The sequence below is a fragment of the Trichosurus vulpecula genome, chromosome 4, assembly GCF_011100635.1.
Source record: "Trichosurus vulpecula isolate mTriVul1 chromosome 4, mTriVul1.pri, whole genome shotgun sequence".
In the NCBI taxonomy this organism is placed as follows: Eukaryota; Metazoa; Chordata; class Mammalia; order Diprotodontia; family Phalangeridae; genus Trichosurus; species Trichosurus vulpecula.
The window spans coordinates 213400626-213427564 of record NC_050576.1 but is presented as its reverse complement, the minus strand read 5'-3'; the positions used below and the strand labels follow the sequence as shown (position 1 = coordinate 213427564).

The 26939-nt window shown below is 40.6% G+C and overlaps 1 protein-coding gene across 1 annotated transcript in view; it reads right to left on the bottom strand.

Annotated features, from left to right (window-relative positions):
- The window catches only part of LOC118845591, a 34128-nt gene extending 17742 nt beyond the window's left edge, over positions 1-16386 (bottom strand). The window contains exon 1 of the mRNA XM_036753570.1: positions 16225-16386. The gene's annotated coding sequence lies outside the window, so the exon portion shown is untranslated. The remainder of the gene's footprint in view (positions 1-16224) is intronic.
- Positions 16387-26939: the final 10553 nt, after the last annotated feature.

Here is a 26939-nt window from a genome sequence, read left to right as displayed (position 1 = left end):
TCAATTCAGTTAAAAAACTGTAAAATTCACAAAATGCACTCTTTAGAAATAAAGAAACATTTAAGTAACTGTAGAGGTCAATGATATTCATGGTTAGACCATAAAAACAAGACAGAAATGGCTATATTATCTAAATTGATTTACAGATTCAATTCTTTACAAGCAAAAATTGCCAAGGCATTCTTTTCTAGAACTAGACAAAATTAATAACAAAATTCATCTGGAGGAATGAAAACTTTAGTATGTCAAAAGAGATTTTTAAAAAGGAGCAAAGGGATCATAGCATTAGCAGGTTTCAAATTATTCTATAAAGCAGTAATACTAAAAAGTGTTTGGTACCTATTATAAAATAGTTTTTTCTTTAAAAAGACTAGATGAGCCAGAGCCAGAAGTATGGAAGTATAGCAGTCTAATATTCAATAAATTCAAGAAAACAAATTTCTGGGAGAAAAGATTCTCCATTTGACAAGAGCTTCTAGGGACAATGAAGATAATTTGAGAGTAATTAAATTTAGCAAACATCTTAAATGATAAATCATAATCAGCTCCAACTGGATATATGACCTAAATATAAAAGGTCACATAAAAAAAGCTAGAGAATTGGGAGAATCTTTATCCAAATAAGAGAGAAAATCCTAAACGATAAAATACAGTTTCAATTACAAAATATCACAAAGTTTGGTATGAATAAAATCAATATAACCCATACGAGAAGAAAAACTGCCAGGTAGAAAAAATTATTTGCATTAAGTTTCTGTGACAAATGTCTGATATACAAGATATAAAAGGAATTGTCATAAATACATGAGAATGAGTCACTCCCCAAGAGATAAGTGGCTAAAGGTTTTGGCCAGTCTTTGGAAGAAAAGCAAAAATTCATTAGTCCCATGAAAATAATCCCAAACCACTAATAATAGGAGAATTTAAATTAAAAAAAAAAACTATGAAATGTACAAGATAGGCCTGAAACAACACAACACTTAAGTACTTAATGTGTATGGAACTATATTTAATCAGAGCAGACTTCTTGGAGGAGGTGAGGTTTGTTTGTTCTGAGGGAGGACAAGGCATAGATTTGCTCATATATCATAAGATCAAGAGCCAGAGAAGACTGGAGATTATCTGGTCCAGTTCTTAACTTTGTGTCATGGACTCCCTTTGGAAGTCTGGGGAAGCCTATGGACCCCTTCTCAGAAGAATGTCTGTTGCCTACATTCATAATACAATGTTAAATTTCAGTCAGAGATTAGTGAAAACATCCAAGTTCGTGTACCCTTTGAAATCTATCAATGGACCCTCTTGAGGGTCCATCAACCTCACATTCAGGAGTCCTGATCGAGGACAACTCTTTAATTTTATCAATGAGGAAACTAAAATTCAGAGAGCTTAAGTGACTTGTTCAAGATTTGTTTTGAATTGTATTTTATTCCAGTTTATTCACTTAACATCCACACCAGAAACCTTTATTAAGCACATACTATATGGAGAGCATTTTCTGAGTGTTGAGCAAGCAGCAAACTTGAGACAAAACATAATTCTTCCCCTCAAGGAGATGAGAGTTTAGTAGCATACTGATTTTGTCCTTAAAACCCTTTGTTACTTCAATATGGCTGACTGAACCAAGTTGGGAAAGCAGGAATTCTGACCAGCAGGTTAATCCTCATCACCTTGGATAGGGCTATTATATATAGTGCTATTCCCCACCCCTAATAGTTTTGCAAAATGTTGGAAATCACCAGCCAGTTAGATGTAATTGCTCAGGGCAGGATAGAAACTGTGGTGCCTGGTGTTCTTAATTGCTGTGGTCACGAATAAGCAGGGCTTTGTGTTCATACAATCCCTTGACCTGCCCTGTGCCTGCAAAACCGATTGTGATTGTATCACTCGAAAGAAACTGAATTCTTTTTAATTACTCATGCAAATCAAAATAGAAAAGGACTTTGAAAGGAGTGTGTTGGGTTGTTTCTGTGTTGATATGTGTAAAAGTGTAGGTGTGTGAGGTTGTTTACAGCTAAGTAGGCAGAAAGGAAAATGAAACTTTGACAACAGGCCAGGTGGCCAGGCTTTAGAAGATATATGATGTCATTCTCCTAAGAGATTTGGCTTGCTCAACCCTTTTCCAAGATATCCTCGTGCTGACTGCCAGTCCCAAGTGGGTAGAGAGTATCAGACACAGATAAGAATCCTTTTGGTGTGGGGAGGAGAGGGAGGAGGAGGAGGAGGTGAAGAAGAAATAGCAAGGGCCATTCTCTGAAAGAGATTAATATGCCATCACAAGGCTTGCTGACCTTTGAAACCTTAGCCATCCTATCTAGGAAAAAACCATAGGTCTTGAAATGAGGAAATCTGGGGTTGAGTCCCAGCTCTGCCCCTAATTCCCTCTGGGGGCAGCTGACATATCATTTGATTTCTCTGGTCTGTAGATTCCTCATTTGTAAAATGGAGATGAGTATACTTGTCCTCCACTTCACAGAGTTGTTGTGAAGACTAACCCAGGGGGCAAAAAGAACATTCATTCAAATATTAAGGGGAATTTCCTTCCCTGTATTTCACTCAATCACAGTGATCATCCAGCATAAAGATTGCTTACTGAAGTCACAACCTTTGAGGGCAGCCCAATTCATTTCTGAACAGGTGCAATTGCTAATTATCTTTATCCCTATATGCCTGTCTCTCAGTCATTTCCAACAATCGGTCCTAATTCTATTCTCTGAGGTCATCAAAAATAAATCTAGTACTTCCAAATATGTCATAGAATCTCAGAATCGAAGAGGGAACTCAGAGGCGTCCAATATACACACATGAGCAGGAATTTTTTTCTGTGGCATACCTGAAAAGCAATCTAATAATAGGACATATACTACTTCTGGGAGCAGTAAGACATTTGCTCTTATATATTTCAGATTCGACTAGCCAGCCATTCATAAGATACTAAGGAGCTGATTCTATTCCAAATAAATAATGTCCAGTCGAAAAATAAAATGAAATATTACCCATGAAAATGTTTCTTAACTATATAGCACTTTGCATATGTGGGCTCAGTATAGATATGAAACTCCAATGCTACTCAGAAATTTTCCCCTGCACAGCCCTAGAATTCTAGCATTCAAGATTTTTAGAGCTGAAAGATACCTCAGAGATCATAGAATATTAGTCCAGCCCAGACATGAAGGACAATCTCCTCTACAATGTATCCAATAAATGGTCCTCCAATCTTTGCGTGAATATTTCTGAAAAGGACTTTAAACTCACCACCTCCTAAGGCAGCCCAGACCTTCATCACCTCTTACCTGGACAATAGCCTGTTGATCGGGGCCTTTGCCTCCAGAATCTCCTCACTCTATCTTCTACTCAGCTATCACATTGATCTTAAAGCACAGATCTGACCGTGTTATCCCCTATTTCAGTAAATTCTAGCAACTCCCTGTTATCTTCAGGCTCAAACCCAAAATCCTCTGGCATTCGAAGTCCTTCATGTGGCACCCTATTACCCTTCTAGTCTACTTACTCTATGATCCAGGGCTCAGCCACCTCTTAACTGATGGGTACCTCCTCAGTTTCCAATTCTTTGCCACCACAACAAGAGCTGATATAAAATTTTTGTAGAAATTTATTCTTTCTTTGATCTCTTTGGGTTATTACCTTAATTTACAGATGAAGAAAACGAGGCAGACAAAGGTTAAGTGACTTGTCCAAGGTTGTGGTGTGGTATTGTTCAGTTGTGTCTGACTCTTCATGACCCCATTTGGGGTTTTCTTGGCAAAGATACAGGAGTGGTTTGTCGTTTCCTTCTCCAGCTAATCTTACAGATGAGGAAACTGGGGCAAACAGGGCTAAGTGACTTGCCCAGGGTTACACAGCTGGTGAGCATCTGAAACCGGATTTGAACTCAGGAAGATTCCTGACTCAAGGCCTGGCACTGTATCCACTTGTCCAGGATTACATAGCTAGTAAAAGTCTAAGGCAGGATTTAAACTCTAGTCTTCCTGACTCTAGACTCCAGCCACTGAGCTACCTAGCTGCCATAGCTGATCTTTCTTACCTGTGCTCTTTATCCTTAGCTCTTCATCACTCTCCTTCTCTGGAACCTGGATCTTTCAGTTATCTCCTCTCTATAGCTTTATCTTCATCCTTTCTATTGGTTGAATTTTCCCTTCTGCCTACAAACTTAGACAGATGCCCCCTATAATGAAAAAATTTGGTTTGTGTTGTAGTGCTCTTGAGTTACAGTCTTCATGACATCCAGAAAGTTATTTTCAGGCAGGGAAGAGTTAACAACCTGCCTACTCTTGGCACTCAAGAACAGTTATTCACTGCATGAAGAGCCATTTGGAACCAGGAGGCAACAGATAATAGAGTTAGGTTCCAAAAAGAGCTTGGCACACTAGAATGGACTGTTTGTTAAATCGCACTGAACCCTCTGAACTAGCTGGAAGTTAACAAGTTTAATCCCTGACTCCCTCATTGATGCTTTATTTGATCTTTTGGACTCCCATGATCTCTCTGACCCACTGGGTCTCTACTAGAAGAGTCACTAATCCTTCTGTCAAGATGGGGCAGGAAGCTTCTTGTCCTTAAAAGTTTCTAGTTCATCTCTCCAGAGATGTTTGAGATTTCTATGATTGGAATCACACCTTTGGATTAAGGTACTGTTTTCGGAAGGTTCATGTTTTCTTCGGAAACTTTTGTGGGGATAACGTTCCTAGAAAACAGCGCAAAAGTAAAAAACACTAATGCTGATACATTGAACCTATAGGAAATAGGAACTTAGGTTTCCCCCACCACTAAAAATCATAATCTTTCATTAGAGATTGCTGAAAATACATGTTTCTGCAATGCAATTCTTTAAAACAAAATATTACTTCTGATAATGTGCACTTTTCCTAACTCAGTAACCAAGAAAAAACCCATAAGATATAGGAGAGAGGAAAGGCAACACCAGACAGGATAAGGGTTGATGATGTCAGAGGAACTCAGAGGTAAAAAGGGGAAGAGAAAGCCATCTCTAATCTCCCTTTCAGCTCCGTAGTTGAACTGGTCTCCATGAAAAGCACGTGAATCCCTGGCCCTGGTCCAACCTTAGAACACTCTCCCTAGGCCGGCCAGGATGCTCAGGAGCCTGGCACTGGTAGAGGGGAAGGCTTGCTCCAATGAGAGAGAGGAAATGACTACCATCTTATTTACCCACAAACTTAGCCACTTTTCCATTTTTTTCCATCCTTTCATCACACACCTGAGAGGTTATTTTAGCACTTTTAAAATTTTGCATTTCTTCTTTTTTCTCCACTTAATACTATTTATTTTTTCCAATTACATGCAAAGATAGTTTTCAACATTCACTTTTACAAGATTTTGAATTCCAATTTTTTTTCTCCTTCCCTACCTTCCCTACTCCCCAAGATGGTATGCAATCTGATACAGGATATCCATGTACAATCAGATTAAACATATTTCCACATTAGTCATGTTGTGAAAGAAGAATCAGAACAAAAGGGAAAAACCACAAGAAAAAAAGAGAAAAAATAGTATGCTTCGATCTGCATATAGTTCTTTCTCTGGATGTGGACAGCATTTTCCATCATGAGTCCCTTAGAATTGTCTTAGATCATTGAATTGCTGAGAAGAGCTAGTTACTTTAGCACTTTTTGGAGTAGATTCACAAACACTTTTATGAATACTTTTCTCTTTTTTGTAGATGTAAACTTGCTTCTCAAGCCTCTCATGGTTTTTTTTTTCCTCTACTGTGCATAGCTGCCAATGTACCTGGTTGCCAACGGGAAAGTGAAAATGAGGTTACTAATAAATTCATGAAGACTGTGGAAATGTTGAGGACTAACTTACATTAGCATTCAGAGGCAGCTTGGGGTAGCTGGATAATGAGCTGGCCCTTTTGTGAGGAAGACTTGGGTTTAGGTCCTTCCTTTGATATATTACTAGCTGTGTGACCCTCGGTAACTTCTTTGTTCTCTGTGCAACTCTCTAAAACTACAAGGCAAAGAACAGTTCCTAATTTGCATTTGCAGAAGTTTCCTAATGACTTTGTTTAATTCTTGGATGTTCCCTACACCTGTGAAATCATTCCACAAAGGCTAGTATCTACACTATTCTCAGTTCTCTGGCTCAGAAGTGTTGACAGATGTCACTGGTAGGGCTAAAGCAGAGAGGGAGGAAAAAGAATAAAAATGGAAGAGGATAAGAGATGAGATTACAGGTTTAAAAGCTGGAAGGGACCTTCGATGTGGTTTAGTCCCAATCTTTCATTTTGAACATGAAGAAACTGAGGAACTGATGCATTAAAGCGATTTGTTCCAAGTCACACAGGAGATAGAGCTGAAATTCAACCCCTGTCCTCTGATTCTCTGCTTTGAGAAAGAACAGAAAGAAGAAGGAAATGGAAGGGATAGAGAAGAGGGGAAACAGAGTATATCTGAGGGGGGATGGGAGGGGAGAGGAAGAGGAAGAGGAAGAAAGAGAGACAGAGAGAGAGAGACAGAGACAGAGACACACACAGAGAAAGAGATTTTGAACTCAAGTGTTCCTGACTCCAGGCCTAGTGTTTTCTCTACTGAGCTACTTAGTTTCAAGGGGAAGCATGGGTGGAGACAAGATTTGGATACCTTGAATTTAAGATGTCTCGGAGACATCCAATTTAATATGCCCAACTGGCAATTGGAGAGGCAAAACTGAAGTCACCAGAGAGGTTAAGCCTGGATAAGTAGATATGAGAATCATCAGCATAGAGATGATGATTGAATCCATGAGAGCTAATGAGATCACCAAGTGATAATATAGAAGGAGAAGAGAAGAGACAGGACCCTCTGGGACACCCAGAACTAGTGGGTCTGATCTGGAAGAGGATCCAGCAAAGGAGACTGAAAAAGAATGGTCATATAGATAGGAAGAGAACCTTTTCAATATTATGTGAACATCTCTCCAGTGCTGTACTTAGAGTCACAGGGTCAATGGCACAAATGTAGAAGATTACCCTAATCTCTATTTAATTTTGTCTTGGTAATTTTGGCCCATTTACATTTAGGGTCTCTGGGAAACATAAAAGAAATACTTGAGATATATAGAAGGCCCATGTGCTGCCAGCTTTTGCAATACGAGATGGCATCTGATACAAAGGTCCCTTTGAGTTTGGATGGAATGTCTGGATCTAGTGACTTTACTAGATTGATTTTACATTCCTCCTTTTCTCACTCTTTATGTCCCATACAAACTGGCCTGCTGGCTGTTTCCTATACTTGACATTCCATTTCCTGCCTTTACAAAGGTGGCCCTTTGCCCAGAATGCAATCCCTCCTCACCTGTGCCACTTGAAATTCCTAGCTTCCTTCAAGTCTCAGCTTATAAAAAGCCTTTCTGAGTCCCCTCCCCCCAGGTGTTAGAGCTTTCCCTCTCCTAAAACTACTTTATATTTACTATGTATTTTTAAAATAATTATTTAAAATGCTATTATTAAAAATTACTATAGTCATTTTTATTACAGTTATTTCAGCTGATGTTGCTATACGGTGGTGAGACACAAAATGCAACTATTTCCAAAGAATTAAAAAACATAACAGAGAAGACAATGATAGAGAGATTCATAGTAATCATGACCACTCAACTAACGAAAAACTTCAAAGGAGAGGAGGGGTAAAAGAAGTCATCATGGAAATGTATGGTAGTGAGAAAATCAAATATTGACTTTCTATTTTATGTTTGATTCTATTCTGTAATTCATTCTAATTCTGCAACTTCCTGAGCCATGTTTCTTTGTCTCTGAGTTAAGTTCAAAAGTTTGTGAGTCCAAAGGTTCAGTTTTCCTCTCAGTTAAGTTTAAAAGAAAGAAAACAGTTATCTCTCTACAGCCTTGCATACTCATGCACAATTAAGGGAGATCTGTTATCCTACTAACAAACCTTGTGGAATGCAGGTAAGCACCAAGAAATCTGTTATCTCTATTCAACTAATGAGCAGATGGAGTCCAATGTCTAGCCAATCATATTGTTTTTGCTGCCTATGATTCTTCAGACTTAGTAACCAATCATATTGTTTTTCCATCTGTGATACTTAATGTTCTTTGTTCTCTTGTACTTCCCAAAATTATACGAAGGCTAGTAAGCCCTACCTTTGAGGTGTTGGCTTGCTGATGGGACATTTTGTTGTCAACTAGAACAACTGGTCTCACCAATAAAATGAACATGTTGCAGAACTTTATTGCCTCAGTTTATCTTAATTTTCAAATGTAACAATAGGAAGAGATGTTTGGTTGGTCACACAGTTGAAGGCTCTGCTGACACCTTCTCAACCCTCTTGGTATGCTGAGTGGACTCTACTGTGGAGAACTTATAGGAGAGTACAGACAAGAGTCACACAGGAAGAACAGGCATGGATGGGTCCTGATCTCAAGCATTAGAAAGAACTCTCAAATCAGCAAGACCACAGATCCATTTAAGTAATTCTTCCTGCCAGGGGACTGATGTTTGGATTGGTAAGGAGAGAACAGATGTTACTAATAGAGAGCTGAAACCCAAGATTGGTGGAGAGATATGAATAAAGCACAAGTCACCAGGCCAAATTAAACTCTATCTTGGAGGAGGGCAGAATTGACAGCATGAAGTACTGAGCCAATGTCACTGAATGATCTAATTTATACCTTTGTTCTGGATCTTTAAAAGATTATTTTTTCTAACTTCCCTCTTACTGTCAAGCACCAGCATCCTCCCAGTTACCCAGGCTTGAAACCAAGACGTCATTCTTGACTCTTTACTTTCTCTCAGCCCCCACATCCAGTCCCTTGCCAAGTCCTTTCAGTTTCCTATGTAACATCTCCCCAACACACCCTCTCCTCTCCTCTCACTGTTACCACCCTGTAGTAGGCCCTTATCATCTGAGACCTAGACTATTGCAATAGCCTATTAGTGGATCTCTCTGCCTCACATCTCTCCCCACCAGTCTGCTCTCCACCCAACTGTGAAATTAATCTTCCTAAAGCACAGATCAGACCATATCACTCTGGTGATATCTCATTATCTCCATGATTAAATAAAGTCCTCTGTTTGGCATTCAAGGGCCTTCGTAATCTGTCCTCCCCCACCCATCTTTCTAGTCTTCTTTCATTAGTACTCTGGGATTCAATAATCCTGGCCTTGCTGTTCCCCAAACACTCCCACCTCCTTACTTGATATTTTCTCTGGCTGTCTCCCATGCCTGAAATTCTGCCCTTCATCTCCATCTGCTGGCCTCCTTGGCTTTCTTCAAGCCCATGCTAAAATATCACCTTGTACATTAAGCCTTTCCCAATGCCCCTTAAGGAAAATACCTTCCCTCTGTTGATTATCTTCAATTTGTCCCATATGCATCTTTTTTGCAAACAGTTGCTTGCATGTTTTCTCTTTCATTAGTCTATGAACTCCTTGAGAGCAGAGACTGTCATTTGCCTTTCTTTGTATCCCTACTACTTAGCACAGTGCCAAACACATAGTAGGTCCTTGGTAAATGCTTACTGATTGATAGATTAATCCATTGAAGAAAGTAAGTCAAACTAACAATGATAGCCATCCAAAAACAGAACAGGTTCATCTCTGGTGGGAGGATCACATATTTAGAGCCGAAAGGGAATTTTTTAGAGGTCATCTAGTCCAATCCCATCATTTTACAGATGAAGAAACTGAGACTCAGAGAAGCCATATATTTTGCTCAAGGTCAAACAGGTAGCAAGTGACCAAACCAGGACTCAATGTCAAACTGACTGACTCCAAGTCCATTGTTCTTTCCCTGCATAAAATGGTGCCTTGTTCTTCAAGGGAAAGCTGGATGACCACTTGTTGGGTGTGTTGTTGGGGGAGGATTCTTGCTGGGTTGGAACAGATGGTCTCTGAAGTCCCTTCCAAAATGTCTGAGGCAATAAAGATTTGAGTGGTGACATCAAAAAGAGCAGTTTTAATTAAATGGTGGGGGTGAAAGCCAAATTTCAAGAGCCTGAGGAGTGAGTTTGAAGATAATAAAACAGATGACAAATAAGGAAAAGTGGTGACCAAATGAATAAACTCTTGTTCCTTTTTTTGAAGTGTTTTTTTTTTGAAGTCAAGAAGACCCCAGTTTAAATTCTATCTCAGATATTTACCTGTCTATGTGATCCTGGGCGGGTCATGTGAACTTTCTCCATTTCAGTTTTTCGTCTGTAAAGTGGAAATAACAGTAACACCCACTTCGAAGAGTTGTTGTGACAGTCAAATGAAATAACATGTGCAGCAGTTTGTGAATTTCGAAATATAAATATTGTTGTTGTTAATATTATTATTATTATTGTATGTGAATGCATGTGTGTGTGTGTGTGTGTGTGTGTAAACAGCTTTTCTAAGAGTTTTGCTGTGGAAGGTTGGAGCGGTATAGGATGATAACTTGTGGGGACGTTGGGGTCAAATTAAGGCTTTTGTCCAGGATGGAGGTGATCCGGGCATGTCTGTAGGCAAGTGGGAAGGATCCCACTGATAGCCAAGGTGATACTTGTGTAGGAAGTTCATTCCCTGTCTCATTCTCCAAGATCCAACAGGCCACATATGCCCTAGGGTTTCTAGGGTACCCCGAGGGGGTTACCATGTCTCTCCTCTCTACTCCCATTGGCTCAAGCCTCTAATGGCTCTGCTTCCTTCCACTGTAAGTCTCCAGTGACAGCCTGGGTTCCATTTATCCACTTGACATAAAATTGATTTTACAAAGGATCTTTATGTCAAAGATATGGCAAGAACAAATTACAAACTTTTCCCCTCAACACCTCAGGGACACCCTTTTAGCTCCTTTCCAATATAACATTCATCCAAAACGTCAAGAAGTCCATGTCCAGATGTGACTTGACTGCTGGATAAATCCTTGTCTCATTTTCTGTTGGCCTGGTTCCTGAAAGTCACTCCTTGTTCCACTGAGCACTGATGTTGCATTGACTTAAAAAGCCAGACTCCATATGATCACATATCATATATAAGCTCTTTTCTCTCAGCAACTTGTCAAGTAGGTGGGTAGTGTCTATTTTACTATCCCCACTTTTTGTATGAGGAGCCTGAATCTCAGAGATGCTAAATGATTCACCCAAGATCTCTTAGCCAGTAAATAACAGAATTGGTCCTTAAATGCAGGTCTTCCAGTTCCAGTCATGTTTGTAAAGCACCTAGCAAAGAGTCTGGCACATAGCAGGCACCATCTAAATGCTTATTCCCTTCCCCTTCCATTTCTGTTTCCACTATGCTTCAGTGACAGTCTACAGAAGCTTTCAAATAGTCTGACCTTTGTTCCTGGAGAGGGCAGTCTTATTCCATATTGCTGATTCATAATTAGCATTCATTTCACTGCTGTGTGTCTTTTTCTCTGTGCCCATCTAGAGGCTTTGCCACCTCCTTATGTTCCATCCACAGAGCTCCAAGGAGTACTGAACTTTGTCCACCATTGAATTTATTTTCCCAAGTGAACCTGACTTAAGGGTATTCCCATGTGTAGGTGGGGTGTTTTATGGTTTTTTGAGGCACTCAGGGTTAAGTGACTTGTCCAAGGTCACACAGCTAGTAAGTGTCTAAGGCCAGATTTGAACTTAAGTCCTCCTGACTCCAGGATCAGTGCTCTACCCATCACACCACTTAGCTGCCCCTGCTTATTTTATTGCCATTTGTTTAGTCTCTTTCAGTCATGTCCAGTCGAATCTCTGTGACCCCATTTGGGGTTTTCTTGGCAGAGATACTGGAGTGGTTTGCCATTTCCTTCTCCAGTTCATTTTAGGCAAACAGTGTTAAGTGACTTGCCAGGGTCACACAGCTAGTAAGTGTCTGAAGAAAAATTTGAACTCAGGACTTCCCGTCCCCAGACCCGGCACTCTATCCACATCTTCACACCATATTTGACGCTGTTGATCCTTTTAGATCTTTCTGCTCCCTGGGTTCCTGTGATATTAATCAGTCCTCATTTTCCTTCTGCCCACACCATTCCTTCTCAGTGTCCTTTCCAGCTTCCTCATCTATGTCCCATTTGCTATGTGTGGGTATACCCCTAACGGAGCCCTCTTCTTTTCCCTCTCCACAATTTCCCTTGGTGATATCACCTCTAGGAGACGATTCCTAAGGCCTCATTTCTCTCTTGAACTCAAATCCAGCATCATCGCCTGCTTGTTGGTTATTTCCCACTGAATCTTCCATAGTGTCTCAAATTCGACATGTCCAACGAAAAACTGATTACTTTTCCCCACTCTTCATAACTTCCCAATTTCTGTGAAGGGCACTATCATTCTTCCAACCATTCTCATTTATCCCTTCCCTTCTTTGTTGCTGTTCAGTCATCTTTCAGTTGTAGCCATCTCTTTGTGACCCCACTTAGGGTTTTCTTGGCAAAGACACTGGAGTGGTTTGCCATTTTCTTCTCTAGTTCATTTTACAGATGAGAAAACTGAAGTAAACCGAGTTAAGTGATTTCCCAATGATGACACAGCTAATAAGTGTTTGAGGCCACATTTGAAGCCAGGAAGATGAGTCTTCCTTCTGCCAATCTAACTGATTACCAAGTCTTGTTGATTCTGTCACCATATCCTCATTTTTCATCTTTGACTTTTTGTCCTTTGCACCTAGTACTGCTGAATTGAATTGAAATGAATTTCAACAGGAAGAAATGCAAAAGGAGCTGCCTTGGAATCAAGTGTAATAATAATTAAGGTGGGACTTTTTGCTGTTCTTCTCTTAAGTGCCTTTAATGATTCTGGCCTTTGTTTGAATGGGGCAGATAAAGTGGGATCTTTTTGTCTTGGAGTATTTCTTAGCACTGAGACAATTGGGAGTCATTGATTTGTATGTGATGTGATACTGGGGACAGGGAACTTTCCCACACCCAGCCTGGGTGAGGTTAGAGCCCTCATGGCTCTGAACAGGATATAATTGAAGAGAGCTTGGCGTTTGACTTTTGGGGCACACTCATGGATGGAGTGTTGAGACTGGGCAAGTTGCAACTGCCCCCCAGCTTCGCAGCCCAGAAACTGGTGTTTCTCTGGTAACTACGAATTGTGATGTGAATCAGACCAGGTCTGTCTGTTGATGTTTGTAATTTCTGTGTATATTTGTCTTGAAGTTCAGGGGGCTGATCTTTTCTCCCTGAACTGTGAATGATATTTGTACATTTGATTAAACTGAGATTGTTAACCCCTTAAAGTTACTTTCCTTAGTAAAGCAGCTTTCTGTGTGCTGGTTGCTGGCGGGTCTTACACCCCTACAGCAGCTGCTAGCAGATTGTTGCTACACCAAGGGAGAGAAATATAAGCAACTGGGAGGGATTAGGGAAGTTCTTGAAGGATTATAAAATTTGTGTTATGATAAGGAAAAATATTGAGTAACCATAGCTTGGGGTCAAGGAAAACAAAAAGCCTAATGGATGTTACTCCAAAGAACGGCATTTAACAAATAACTGACAGGGTTTGAAAGTACGTTGATTTTGAATGGCAGGTGTGAAGTGGTGGCTGGACTCACATCCAGAGAGGATTCATCCATTGCTTGCTTTATGCAATCAGAGGCAAGGAAAGTTACTGTGGGCCAAGATAGCTGCTACCCCTAAAAGTCATGACTTAGAGCAAAACCTCAGGTTTCTCGAATACCAGAAGGAACCAAGGCATTATATAAGTGATAAGACTCCAATCCCCTCAAGATTTTGCCAACCTCTAGTTTGGCACAGTCAAAGATTCTATCCCAGGTTGAAGGGAAATTCACCCTGAGAAAAAGAAGACAGTAGTTCAGACTTCCCTGGAAATATTTGAGAAAAGTATCCCAAGTAGACTGGTGCTACCAGCTTCTAAAGCTTTTGGAGGAAAGAAACAAACATTTGTGAAGCACCTACTATGTGCCAGGCACTAAACTAAATGCTTTACAAATATGCTCTCATTTGGCCCTCACAGCAACCCTGGGAGTGGGTGCTATTCTTTTCTCTGTTTTACAGTTGAGGAAACTGAAGAACAGAATGGTTAAATGATTTACACAGGGTTACACAGCTAGAAAGTATCTTAGGTCAAATTTTAATTCAGGTCTTTCTGACTCCAGGTCTAATGCTCTATCCATTGTACCTGCCTCTGCTACTGTTGCCTCTGCCCCAGAACTGCCCCAGAACCTGAAATGTCCTTGAGTATCTTTAAACCAGTAACCTCCAGGTGCTCTAATTAAACCCTGCATTTCCTCAAATACCAGCTATCTAAGTAAATAAGAAATGATGTCCCCATTCGATTTTATTTTCGGTTTTGGTTTGCCATAGACAAAACTTTCTGGGAAATCTCTGTGTTTCTTTTCTTTTCTTTTCTTTTTAATGTGCTTCAGGGTGCTCCAATTTAATTCAACACTTATTAAGTACCTGTTGTGCCAGGTACTAAGCTAAGTTCTGGGGCTACAAAGCCTTTAGGAAGTTTTTTTTGGGGGGGGAGGGGTGTGGAGAGACACAACATAAAAATAAATCAATATAAGGAAAATTGAATAGGAGAGTGCTAACAATTGCGAAAATCAGGAGACTTCATAGAGACAAAAAAATGAGACTTCTCAAGGTGTTTTCATTCTACTAGTGTTATAATAACTTGACCCATTTGTCCAATCAGAAGACACACTCCCACGAGAACCCTAATCTCTCGCTAGTTTTTTCCCTCTGCACTCACCCTAGGTACTTCACTTTACTGCCAATGAATGCTTGAGGATAGGGTCCCTTTCTCTCTCTCTCTCTCTCTCTCTCTCTTCTTCTCTCCCCCCCTCTCTTCGTTCCTTTTTTTCTCAGACACAATACTGGTACATAGCAGGCACTTAATAAATGCTTGTTGATTAATTGATCTCATGTGTTGTTCTCTCACTCATGTTCTAAGCAATATACTCAAATACCAAAATACCAGCCTTAAGAGAAAAAAAAAAGGAACCATTTCCTAATCTTTTTCTTTTTTTCAGTTTCGGTTAGTAGCTGACACTGATTCTAGGAAATCACTCCTATAGTGTTTTTGTTAGGTTTCAAGTCAATTTGTCACCTTTCACCTACCATGCAGGCTATTGCGAGGAAAACACTTGGCAAAACTTTAAATCTCTGTTTTTCTCATCATCCTGATTCTTCCATATCCTGCACAGTGCAGGCACTGACTGAGACTTGAGAAATAGGAAAGGGAGCTGTGAGTAGATTGTTGGAATTTTTATCTCGCCAAGTGGCTAGTTGTGACTAGTCGTCCTGCCCCCGGACTTTTATCCAGTCCCCTAGCAAGCCCTTACAAAGAAAATCTGAAGCATTCCTCTCCCTCTCTGTGTCCTAAGAATGGCGTTCCCCTAGGTCTTGTATAAGGGAGATGTCAGCATCTTGACAATTCCTCTTCATCAGCTCCCTCCATTCCCACAATAGCAACACTCCTTATCTTAATTTGCCTTCTTACGGTCCTTCAAGAGGAAGAACCGCGAGTTGTTCTCGCTTCCACTGGACAGATCGTGAAAGAGGCGCAAAAAAGTAGCCCCTTCCCACTCAAGCTATCATCCTCTATCTCTGTGACTTTTTCCTTCCTCTCCTCTCCTCTCCGCTTCGCTCCCCTCCTCCCCCGTCCCACCCCACCTCCCAATTACACGCCATCCCAGACCACCGTTTCTAAGGACCCAAACCTTCTTTACATGGGATTTCCCCCCTTTTGCCATTTAATAGACATAGACAAAGACGTTCCCATGGCCAGCTCAAACAGCCCCCGATCTAAGACTTGCCCAGCGTTAGGCCGCCAGTTAGTTTCAGAAGCGAGGACACGACCCCGCTCATCCTGATTCCCAAGCCAATCTTCCGTCAGTCAAGCCCCGCTGTCTCTAACATAGATGTCACGTAATTATTAAAATAATAATGCCCAGTGAAAGAGAAAAACAGTCCAGCGCAAGCAGAAGAATTCACGTCAGGAAGCCGGGAAGCTTCGGAAACGCTTTCCTTAACGTCCAGTGCTGAACGCCCCCTCAAGGAAAGAGCGTCCACACTATCCCCGGCATTTAGGACAGGGTGGTTTAGCAAATCACTACACCTGCCACACACAACACGTTTTCTTTCTTCCCAAAAAAACACTGCAACACACAGACAACAGTGCTATTCCCCCTCCCCACTTCTGTGCCAGAGAAATCCCTTTCCTAACAAGAAGAGGTGCCAGTCAGAGAAGAGTGATCGAGAAGAGTCTAGTATTGTGGGCAGCTGCTGCACCCACTGGATGCAGAAATAAGGGTCGAAGAGGCTTACCTGGGCATGAGAAAAACAAAACCAAAACCCTGAAGTTTGGCTTCCGTAAGTGGGTGGCTCTGGTAAGTAGTGTCCGTTTTCCACGGGAAGAACAGTGTTCTTCAGGTTTTCCAGAATGGGAAGATGAGACCCACTCGCCTCTATTTCTACCACTGCAGTGAAAAATTCCCCTACCCCACCTTCAGCTGCCCGTCCCCCCCCTACTTCTCGCCACCATCCCCCCATCCCCCCAGCATGCTTCCAGCCGTCAGCGAGCCGGAGGAATAGAGGAGCAATTAAAAAGTGGAGGGAGGAGCTAAGAGCCCAAGGAATAGTTGAGCGTAGAGGTGGAGTCGCCCTCAGTTTGTCGTTTAACTAGAGTGCGAAGGCATCTATTTTCCAAAGTAGAGTGACGCCTAGGAAATACGAGAAATTCTTGTTAAGTGTTGATGACTATGAAGTGTTTATATAACTTATTTCATTAGGATTTGTTTTTTTTTCTTCTGTTTCTTAACGATGCAGTTTGGTTTCTTACAACCCAGACCTTTGGGATCTCTCCCCCCCCACCCAGAGAATACTCCCATGTCACAAAGAAGAAGTTAAGCAAAACTAACCCATTCGCCAGTTATGCCTGACAGAACTGAGCCCTATAGCCTCTTGGTTCTCTACAAATGGTAGGGAAGCTTTTATCAACTGTCCTTTGGAACCAAGATTTACTAAGCTGAGTTACCCTTCTACTGTTGTTTTCATTTACATAAGTGTAAACATTGTATATCTATTTCCCTTGGTTGCTCCTGTCTGGAATAATGACATAGGTTCCTAAGGAAGGTCTGAGGAAAGAAATGTTTGATGGCCAACAATGAATTGATGATGTCGGACCAACAAAGGGCAGCTTGTGGTTTAATTAGACAAATGGGGTCCAAGAGAAAATAAAATAACTAGGGGACGCTTCGAGTTTTTTCCTCTTTTCAATCAAGTATCTCAGGGGTCCTAGTGCGATGAAATTTGTGTCAGGTCTTGACAAAACTAATTCCAGGCAATTGGACAAATGTTTTCAGATCACTTGTTCGTCAGTAGAAAACTATGTCCAGCTGATGAAACACTGAAAGGCAGGGAAGTGTTGAAATTTAGGTGGCAAAGGGAAAAAAAAATGGCGGAAACTGAGTCAGTTGTCCTTTGTTTTCCAAGAGGGCCAAAATGACATCACTATGTTGGAGTGAAGGTAAAGTGTGTCTGACTATGGCTCATCAGACCAATACAAGCTCAGAAGGCTCCATAGGTCTAGCACAAATAATCAACATGAACATTTGGAGTGGAGATGTCTCTAAACTTGTGCATCTCATATTTCTTTTGAGCTACTACAATTCTGCTTCACTCATAGAGCACAGTGCCTTCTTTGATGCAGGCATGCCATGCTGGACAGTCCTTTGCCTTGACTCCCACTGATTCCAAAGTTCTTCGGGGACACCTTGAAAGTGTCCTTGCATTGTTTCTTCTGGCCTCTGTGTGAGCACTTGCCTTGTGTGAGTTCTCTGTAAAATAGTCTTTTAGGCAAACATCCATTTGGCTTTCAAACAATGTGGCCAGTCCATTGGAATTGGGTTCTTTGCAGTAGAGTTTGAAAACTTGGCAGTTTAGCTTAAGAAAGAACCTCAGCGTCTGGTACCTTGTCTTGTCAGGTGATCTTCAGAATCTTCCTAAGACAATTCAAATGGAAGCAATTCAGTTTCCTGACCTGGTGCTAGTATTCTGTCCAGGTTTCACAGGCGTACAACAAGGAGGTCACCACAATGGCTCTGTAGACCTTCCATTTGGTAGGCAGTCTTCTCTTCTCTCACATACTTTCCTTTGGAGCCTCCCAAACACTGAGTTAGCTCTGGCAATGCCAAGGGGAGTGAACTTGTCCACAGTAGTCAAAATTTCTTCATTTGCTGTAACCAATGGTTCCACATATGGATGGTGTGGTGCCGGCTGGTGGAGCACCTGTGTTTTCTTGGTGTTAATTGTTAGGTCAAAATTAGCACAAGCAGCAGAGAGTTGATCCATACTTTGCATCTCAGCCTCTGAGGCTGCATTGAGTGCACAATCAAGAAACAGAACCACTGAGTGGATAAAGGGAGTTAGGAAGATTTTTTATATGCTGCCTCTGACAGACTGGCAGGGAAGACCAAGTCACTTACCCAGTGAACAAACTTTCTAAGAACCTAATTTACAATGAGTTGCTAAACTGTGAGTCTCTTCCTGAGTTTCCTAATCCAACACCAATGAAACCACAGCTATGAACACTTTCTTAAATAAAATCTATTATCAAGGGGCCCTGCAAGTCATTCTCACTCCTTCCTTTTATTTTTAATTACTAATGTCATTCATTTTTATATTTCCTACATTGTACCCCTCCCAAAGAGCCATCTTTTTAAAAAATGTGCTTACTTTACTAGCATTTATTGTCTCTCCTTCCCACCATCCCCTGCTTCATTGAATGATAAAAAAGAAAAGGAAACTTTCATAAAAATATGCATCATACAGCAAAACAAATTCACAAGTTGGCCATATCCAAAATTTATGTCTCATTCTTCATTTTAAGTCCATCATCTCTGTGGCAGGAGGTAGGTAGTATATTTTATCTTTAATCCTCTTGAACTGATGGTTTACCACTGTAGTGATCCAAGTTCTAAAGTTTTTCAAAGTTATTTCTCTTCTGGGGTGGAGCCAAGATGGCAGCTGAAAAGCAAGGACTAGCATGAGCTCCCCGCCGAGTCCCTCCAAAAACCTATAAAAAATGGCTCTGAACCAATTCTAGAACTGCAGAACCCACAAAACAGCAGAGGGAAACAGGACTCCAGCCCAGGACAGCCTGGATGGTCTCTGGGTGAGGTCTATCCTGCACAGAGCTGGGAGCGGAGTGGAGCAGAGCCCAGCATGAGCAGCGTGGACCAACCAGACCAGGAGCCGGGCGGAGCTTGCCCTAGCACCCTGAATCAGTGAGCTGCAGCAGTTACCAGACTTCTCAACCCACAAACACCAAACACAACAGAGAAGGTTAGTGGGAAAAGCTGTGGGAGTGGAAGGAGTTCGCTGTTTGGCTACTGCCCCGGGGGCAGCAGAGGTGGTGCAGCTACAGAACTACAGCTGCAGTTGCTTCCGGCCCCAGGCCCACCTGGTGGGAGGATTAAGTGGCAGATCAGAGCAGGAGTGCAGAGCCTGCTGAACATCTAAGTCCAGTCTGGGTTGGGGGTTCTTGGGGAAGGAGGAGTGCTGGTGTGGCAGAGCTGGCGCATCCCCCCAGGCTTGGAACATAGAACTCTTTAGTCTACAAGCAGTCATACCCCGCTGAAAAACTCAAGGGTCAAGTTAGTTGGTTGGGAATATGGCCAGGCAGCGAAAACGCACCCAGATTCAGTCTCAGACTCTGGAATCCTTCTTTGGTGACAAAGAAGACCAAAACATACAGTCAGAAGAAGTCAACAAAGTCATAGAGCCTACACCAAAAGCCTCCAAGAAAAACACGAACTGGTCTCAGGCCATGGAAGAGCTCAAAAAGGATTTGGAAAAGCAAGTTAGAGAAGTAGAGGAAAAATTGGGAAGAGAAATGAGAAGGATGCGAGAAAACCATGAAAAACAAGTCAATGACTTGCTAAAGGAGACCCCCAAAAATGCTGAAAAATACACTGAAAACACCTTAAAAAATAGACTAACTGAAATGGCAAAAGAGCTCCAAAAAGCCAATGAGGAGAAGAATGCCTTGAAAGGCAGAATTAGCCAAATGGAAAAGGAGGTCTAAAAGACCACTGAAGAAAATACTGCCTTAAAAATTAGATTGGAGGGGGCGGAGCCAAGATGGCGGCTGGTAAGCACGGACTAGAGTGAGCTCCCTACCCGAGTCCCTCCAAAAACCTATAAAAATGGCTCTGAACCAATTCTAGAACGGCAGAACCCACAGAACAGCAGAGGGAAGCAGGGCTCCAGCCCAGGACAGCCCGGATGGTCTCTGGGTGAGCTCTATTCCACACGGAGCTGGGAGCTGGGAGCTGGGAGCTGGGAACGGAGTGGAGCAGAGCCCAGCCTGAGCGGCGTGGACGATCCAGACCGGAAGCCGGGCGGAGGGGGCCCTAGCGCCCTGAATATGTGAGCTGCGGCAGTTACCAGACCCCTCGACCCACAAACACCAAAGACTGCGGAGAAGGTTAGTGGGAAAAGCTGCAGGAGTGGAAGGAGTTCGCGGTTCGGCTTCCAGCCCCGGGGGCAGCGGAGGTGGGGCAGCTACAGCTGTTGTTACTTCCAGCTCCAGGCCCACCTGGTGGGAGGAATTAAGTGGCGGATCGCAGCAGGGGTGCACAGCCTGCCGAAGATCTGAGCCCAGTCTGGACTGGGGGTCCTTGGGGAAGGAGGAGTGCGGCTCTGACAGAGCTGGCACCTCCCCCCCAAACGTAGAACATAGAACTCTGTAATCTACAAGCAGTCATACCCCACTGAAAAACTCAAGGGTCAAGTTAGTTAGTTGGGAATATGGCCAGGACGCGAAAACGCGCCCAGATTCAGTCTCAGACTTTGGATTCTTTCTTTGGTGACAAAGAAGACCAAAACATACAGCCTAAAGAAGACAACAAAGTCATAGAGCCTACAACCAAAGCCTCCAAGAAAAACATGAACTGGCCCCAGACCATAGAAGAACTCAAAAAGGATTTGGAAAAGCAAGTTAGAGAAGTAGAGGAAAAATTGGGAAGAGAAATAAGAAGGATGTGAGAAAACCATGAAAAACAAGTCAATGACTTGCTAAAGGAGACCCAAAAAAATACTGAAAAATACACTGAAGAAAACAACACCTTAAAAAATAGACTAACTCAAATGGCAAAAGAGCTCCAAAAAGCCAATGAGGAGAAGAATTCCTTGAAAGGCAGAATTAGCCAAATGGAAAAGGAGGTCCAAAAGACCACTGAAGAAAATACTACTTTAAAAATTAGATTGGAGCAAGTGGAAGCTAGTGAATTTATGAGAAATCAGGATATTATAAAACAGAACCAGAGGAATGAAAAAATGGAAGACAATGTGAAATATCTCCTTGGAAAAACCACTGACCTGGAAAATAGATCCAGGAGAGAGAATTTAAAAATTATTGGACTACCTGAAAGCCATGATCAAAAAAAGAGCCTAGATACCATCTTACAGGAAATTATCAAGGAGAACTGCCCTGATATTCTAGAGCCACAGGGCAAAATAGAAATTGAAAGAATCCATCGATCGCCTCCTCAAATAGATCCCAAAAAGAAATCTCCTAGGAATATTGTTGCCAAATTCCAGAGCTCCCAGATCAAGGAGAAAATACTGCAAGCAGCCAGAAAGAAACAATTTGAGTATTGTGGAAACCCAATCAGAATAACCCAAGATCTGGCAGCTTCTACATTAAGAGATCGAAGGGCTTGGAATGCGATATTCCGGAGGTCAATGGAGCTAGGATTAAAACCTAGAATCACCTACCCAGCAAAACTGAGTATCATGTTCCAAGGCAAAATATGGAGTTTCAATAAAATAGAGGACTTTCAAGCTTTCTCAGTGAAAAGACCAGAACTGAATAGAAAATTTGACTTTCAAACACAAGAATCAAGAGAAGCATGAAAAGGTAATCAAGAAACGGAAATTGCAAGGGACTTACTAAAGTTGAACTGTTTTGTTTACATTCCTACATGGAAAGATGATGAGTATGATTCATGAGACCTCAGTATTAGGGTAGTTGAAGGGAATATGCATATATATATATATGCATATATATATATGTTTAAGTATATATATAAGTGAATGTGTATGTATGTATGTATCTATGTGTATATGTATGTATGTGTATATATATATATGTAAAAGAGAGAGAGCAGACACAGGGTGAGTTGAGGATGAAGGGAAGATATCTAAAAGAAATAAAATGAAATTAAGGGATGAGAGAGTAACATACTGAGAGAGGGAGATAGGGAGAGATAGAATGGGGTGGATTATCTCTCATAAAGGTGGCAAGAGGAAGCAGTTCTATGGGAGGAGGGGAGAGGGCAGGTGAGGGGGGAATGAGTGAACCTTGCTCTCATCAGATTTGGCCTGAGGGGGAATACCATACATACTCAGTTGGGTATCTTACCCCACAGGAAAGAAGAGGGAGGAAGATAAAAAAAAAATAAAAGGTGGGGGGATGATGGAGTGGAGGACAGATGGGGGTGGAGGTAATCAAAACAAACACTTTGGAAAGGGGACAGGGTCAAGGGAGAAAATTCAATAAAGCGGGATGGGTTGGGAAGGAGCAAAATGTAGTTAGCCTTTCACAACATGAGTATTGTGGAAGGGTTATACATAATAATACATGTGTGGCCTAGGTTGAATTGCTCAACTTCTTAGGGAGGGTGGGTGGGAAGGGAAGAGGGAAGGGAATTTGGAACTCAAAGTTTTAAAATCAGATGTTCAAAAACAAAAAAAACTTTTTGTATGCAACTAAAAAATAAGATACACAGGCAATGGGGCGTAGAAATTTATCTTGCCCTACAAGAAAGGAAGGGAAAAGGGGATGAGAGGGGAGGGGGGTGATAGAGGGGAGGGCTGACTGGGGAACAGGGCAACCAGAATATACGCCATCTTGGAGTGGGGGGGGAGGGCAGAAATGGGGAGAAAATTTGTAATTCAAACTGTTGTGAAAATCAATGCTGAAAACCAAATATGTTAAAGAAATAAATTGCATTTAAAAAAAAATTAGATTGGAGCAAGTGGAAGCTAGTGACTTGATGAGAAATCAAGATATTATAAAGCAGAACCAAAGGAATGAAAAAATGGAAGACAATGTAAAATATCTCATTGGAAAAACACTGACCTGGAAAATAGATCCAGGAGAGAGAATTTAAAAATTATTGGAGTACCTGAAAGTCATGATCAAAAAAAAGAGCCTAGATATCATCTTTCAAGAAATTATCAAGGAGAACTACCCTGATATTCTAGAACCACAGGGCAAAATAGAAATTGAAAGAATTCACCGATCGCCTCCTCAAATAGATGCCAAAAAGAAAACTCCTAGGAATATTGTCGCCAAATTCCAGAGCTCCCAGATCAAGGAGAAAATATTTCAAGCAGTCAGAAAGAAACAATTTGAGTATTGTGGAAACACAATCAGAATAACCCAAGATCTAGCAGCTTCTACATTAGGGGATCAAAGGGCTTGGAATATGATATTCCGGAGGTCAGTGGAGCTAGGATTAAAACGAAGAATCACCTACCCAGCAAAACTGAGTATCATGCTCCAAGGCAAAATATGGATTTTCAATAAAATAGAGGACTTTCAAGCTTTCTCAGTGAAAAGACCAGAGCTGAATAGAAAATTTGACTTTCAAACACAAGAATCAAGAGAAGCATGAAAAGGTAATCAAGAAAAAGAACAAGAAAAAGAAATTGCAAGGGACTTACTAAAGTTGAACTGTTTTGTTTGCATTCCTACATGGAAAGATGATGTGTATGATTTGTGAGACCTCATTATTAGGGTAGCTGAAGGGAATATGCATATATATATATATATATACACATATATATGCTTATGTATATATATGTATATGTGAGTGTGTATGTATGTGTGTATGTATGTGTGTGTGTATATATATGTGTGTATATATATACACACACACATACATACACACATACATACACATACATACACACATACACACATACATACATACATATATATATATACATATATATACATATATATATATATATATACAGAGAGAGAGAGAGAGAGAGAGAGAGAGAGAGAGCAGGCACAGGGTGAGTTGAAGATGAAGGGAAGATATCTAAAAGAAATAAAATCAAATTAAGGGATAAGAGAGGAATATATTGAGAGAGGGAAATAGGGAAAGATAGAATGGGGTAAATTATCTCGCATAAAAGCGGCAAGAAAAAGCAGTTCTGTAGGAAGGGAAGAGAAGTCAGGTGAGGAGGAATGAGTGAATGTTGCTCTCATCAGATTTGACCTGAGGAGGGAATACCATACATACTCAATTGGGTAAATTACCCCACAGGAAAAAAGGAGGAAGAAGAAGATAAAAAAGGGGGGATGATAGAAGGGAGGGAAGATGGGGGTGGAGGTAATCAAAAACAAACACTTTTGAAAGGGCACAGGGTCAAGGGAGAAAATTCAATAAAGGGGGATAGGTTAGGAAGGAGCAAAATATAGTTAGTCTTTCACAACATGAGTATTGTGGAAGGGTTATACATAATGATACGCATGTGGCCTATGTTGAATTGCTTGACTTCTTAGGGAGGGTGGGTGGGAAGGGAAGAGGGGAGAGAATTTGGAATTCAAAGTTTTAAAAACAGATGTTCAAAAACAAAAAAAAAAGTTTTTGCATGCAACTAGAAAATAAGATACACAGGCAACGGGGTGTAGAAATTTATCTTGCCCTACAAGAAAGAAAGGGAAAAGGGGATGGGAGGGGAGTGGGGTGACAGAAGGGAGGGCTGACTGGGGAACAGGGCAACCAGAATATATGCCATCTTGGAGTGGGGGGGAGGGTAGAAATGGGGAGAAAATTTGTAATTCAAAGTCTTGTGAAAATCAATGCTGAAAACTAAATATATTAAATAAAAAAAGTTATTTTTCTTTATAATGTCATTAACACACTGCCTGGCACCCCGTGTTTGATGAATACTACATTATTGATTGAATGTATAAATTATTTTTCTAGTTCTGATCACTTTACTTTGTGGCAGTCGTGGAGATCTACCCAGTTTCCTCTGAAACAGTTTATTTCATCATTTCGTATGGCACAATACTATCCCACCATATTCACATGTCATAATATAAACATATATAATATGATATATTATGGTATATATATATATATGTTATAAACATGCCTAATAATGGGCATTTCCTTAGTTTCTTAGTTGGGAGTACTCTGAAAAGGATTGCAATAAATCTTTTTCTTACTTATAGTCCTTTTATTCTTTCTTTGATCTCTTTGGGATATAGATCTAGGAGTGACATTCGTTGTAGTGTCAAAAAGTATGCACATTTTGTTGACTTTTTGGCCATAGTTTAAGTTGCTTTCCAGAATGGCTGGACTAATTCATGGTACCTCCAATATTTGTAATTTTTCTCTTTTGTCATATTTGCCAGTCTGATAGGCATGAAGTGACACCTCAGAGATGCTTTAATTTTCTTTTACATAGTTATTGTTTCTATAATTTTTTCTTTGACCCACTCATTATTTTATATTTCATTGTTAAGACTTTAGTTAGGTCTGTATCTTTTGTTTGCGGTCCCTGAATCAATTTCTAATTTTATTGTGTTATGGTCTGTAAAGGATATATTAATTGTTTCTACCTTTTTACATTTGCTGGTAATATTTCTGTGGTCTAGTACATGGTAAATTTTTGTAAAAGTTAGGAATGCATATATTCTTTTGCTGTCCCATTTAGGAGATGACCTAAGTCTTTTAACTTTAGTTTCTCCAGAAATTTGTTCAATTCCATATTTTCTCTTTTGCCAATCTTTCTGTTAGACTTATCCAAAACTAAGAGAGGAATATTGAAGTCTCCTGTCACTATTGTGTTATTTTCTATGTCATCTTGAAACTCAGATAGTATTTCCTTTATGGATTTGGATGCTAAGGCATTTAGACCATATAAGTTTATTACTGATATTGTTTTGTTGTTTATGTTTCCTTTCAGCATAATATAGCTTCCTTGTTTGTCTATGTTTATTTTTTAAATGTTTTCGATTTGTTACATAGAATGATTTCAACTCCTGCTTTTTTGGATTTTTCCTATCACCTTGGTTTGATTTTGGTATGTCTTTGTTGTTTAAATGTGTTTCTTGTGAGCAACAAATTGTAGGGTTTTGCTTTCTTATCCAACTCTCACTCTTTTTTATTTTATTGGATTATTGAATCCATTCACTTTTAAAGTTAGAAAAGTACAGAAAAAGAAAATGATAAATGTTAGAGAGGATGTGGGAAATTTGGGTTACTAGTGAACAGTTGGTAGAGTTGTAAATTGACCCAACCATTCTGGAGAGCAATTTGGAACTCTGCCCAAAGACGAACCAAATTGTGCATAGCCTTTGATCCAGCAATACCACCACTAGGCCTGGATCCCAAAGAGATCATTAAATAGGGGAAAGGACCTGCATGCACAAAAATATTTATAGCAGCTCTTTTTGTGGCGGCAAAAAATTGGAAACTGAGGGTATGCCCATCAATTGGGAATGGTTGAACAAACTGTGGTATACAAATATAATAGAATACTATTGTGCAACTAGAAATGATGAGCAGGATGGTTTAAAAAAACCTGGAAAGACTTATATGAACTAATGTAAAGTGAAATGAGCACAACCAGGAGAACATTGTACACAGTAACAGTAACATTGTGTGATGATCAACTATGAATGGCTTAGCTCATCTTAGCAATACAATGGTCTAAGATGGGGTGGGGAACCTTTTCATGTTGGAAGGCTGCATTAATATGTAGCTGTAATCAAATAAAGCCACATTCAAAAAACTTCAATTAGATATACTTTTAAAATGTACTTAATCATTTCAAAAAATGAAAACTATTTGTTAATTTTAAAGATAACTAACCTTTTAACGTTAGTTGTTTGTCGGGTCTGCTTTTTGTTGGAAAGAATTGGAATATTTGGTTGCAGCATGGAGGTCTGCAGTTTCAGTTGATCCTCTAGATGGGTATCAGTCATTTATGACCTTACAGGCATCTTT